A 2,120-nucleotide genomic window follows, 5' to 3' on the forward strand; every position below is an offset into this window, starting at 1 on the left:
AGCCCAATGAGGCAAATCTCTTTGTGATTTTGTGCTATATAAATAAAACTGAATTGAATTGAATTGAATTTAACTCTGGACTCGGTCTGCTTACATGAAGAACTTTTTTCTGTTGAGGCTCCGCCTCTCAACGCCTCCTGAGCGCAGGAACGTGCTCACAACGCCACACACTCACAGAATATCAGATTACGACTCACAACCGATTCAAGGGGCTCTTCTGGCCAAACTGGGGAGCAGTTGCTAGGCAACCAGGGGGGTTTCTCAAAGCACTGGTATCTCCTGTGAAGAGAGACACACTGTGTGTGTGTTTGTCTATGTTGTGAATGTGTTTGTGCGAATTTATTTGCATCTTTGAATATGTGTGTGTGTGATTGTATGATTATGAGTTTCAGAGGGGGTGTGTGAGTGTGTGTGAGTGTGTGTGAGTTTGTGTGTGTGTTTGTCTGCATGTCTGTTTATGTTTGTGTGTGAATGTGTGTGTCTTACCTCAGACTTCACAATCTCTGTCCAGAGTCTACTGTAGGTTAGCCTGATAGTTTTCTATGTTCTATATATCTATGTTCGGAGTCCAGAGGATGAAACAGGTGAAATGGAGATCCTCGGATCGCCATCCTGCGTGATTTTTGACCGACTCACCTCAAGCAAAGATCTCCCATGATGCAGCTGGATTTTAGAAGTTCAGAGGAACTCTGTTATGTAACACAAACACAAAGCAGCAGAGACCAGATACATTGCGTGTGTTGGGGTGTGTGAGTGAACAGGTTGAAGCACTGGGGGGACCCTTGTTTTTGTCTGAAGCTGATGTCTGTGACTCTGAGCGACGCTGCCCCCTGCTGGTATAGCAGAGCATCACATCCGTGTTTTCCTCTCAGCTTCACACGGAAATGTGGAATTTATGGAAGTTTTCCACAAAACTTTTCAGGATTTTCCCTGAAGGAATCCTGCATTGAGTCTGTCTGAAGAAACACAAACATGCAGGTTTTCATGTCACAACTAATGAACTTCAGAGGAAACGACAAAAACGCCCCAAAATAACACAGAGTTACTCTTCGTTTTCATTAAATAAAAACAACAAATCCTCTGTGTCCACAGACTGATGTGTGATGAAGCTGATTAATAGAAACAGTATTTTACTAAATAACTTCTGTATGTTTGTTGAAGTTCTGATGTTTGTTTTTCTGCTGTTGTGTGTCTGTGTGTTAACAAACGTTGTGTTCTGATCTGAATTAGTTGTTTGATTAATAAAGTTTTGTTTCTTGTTTTGACTGCAGCAGACTCGGGGGGGGGGGGGGTTGACCGCGGGATCCAGAGATCTGCAGCTTCCCTCCAGCTTCCCTCCAGCTTCCCTCCAGCTTCCCTCGTGTTCCTGATCTCAGCAGTCGTCAGGAACAGCAGCTGAAGCGGTTTCTGTTCTCTTTGGGTTTCACCGACAGAGCGGTCCTGTTCCAGGAGTCCTGTGTACAAACGGCGTGTCCACGGACGTCCTGCTTCCTGTTTACCAGTGGGCGGAGCTTGAGAGGCTGTTTGCTTTAGATCAGCTGGACCTCAGAGGAGAAGATTCTGCGTGACTGAAAACTTTAATGTCAAGTGTCGTCGAGTAAAACATTCCAAATGAGCAAATACAACAATACTTGACTGAAAACAGAGAAACAATAACGGATTCAATCTGATCCTGCTGGATTACAGACATGAAAACATCCACTCAGCTGTTCCTGTTTTTACTGTTTTCGTTAAAGATCTGAACAATCTTCACGTTTTTGTTGGTTCAGTCGGATCAAACAACCAGAGGCTAAGCTCCGCCTTCTCTCCGTGCTGTTGTGAGTGGTCAGATCCACTGGTCTGATCAGGCTCCGCCCCTGATCATCAAATGTGACCCTGGAGGCAGACTGAAGCCCCGCCTCCTGACAGCGGAAAGAGGGATCAGTCAAACTCTGATGGAGAACTCCTGAAAGGAAACATGAAGATCCGTCTGAAAGCTGCTCCGACCTGCAGTCAGTCTTCAGGACAGGTGCAGTCGAGGGTTCACCTGGATGACATCATCACTGTAGTGCTGGGAGACTCACCTGGGGAGCTCTCACCTGTGCAGCAGGTGGATCCAAACTTTTAGCAACTTTTAGCTG

The 2,120-nt window shown here is 45.7% G+C and overlaps 1 long non-coding RNA gene across 1 annotated transcript in view; it reads right to left on the reverse strand.

The window, feature by feature from the left end:
- Positions 1–746, reverse strand: part of LOC112139451 — a 1,209-nt gene extending 463 nt beyond the window's left edge. Inside the window, exon 1 of the long non-coding RNA XR_002917994.2 lies at positions 487–746. This is a non-coding gene — a long non-coding RNA (uncharacterized LOC112139451). The remainder of the gene's footprint in view (positions 1–486) is intronic.
- Between the last annotated feature and the right edge of the window lie 1,374 nt (positions 747–2,120).

This window comes from Oryzias melastigma, linkage group LG17, assembly GCF_002922805.2.
Source record: "Oryzias melastigma strain HK-1 linkage group LG17, ASM292280v2, whole genome shotgun sequence".
Lineage (NCBI taxonomy): Eukaryota > Metazoa > Chordata > Actinopteri > Beloniformes > Adrianichthyidae > Oryzias > Oryzias melastigma.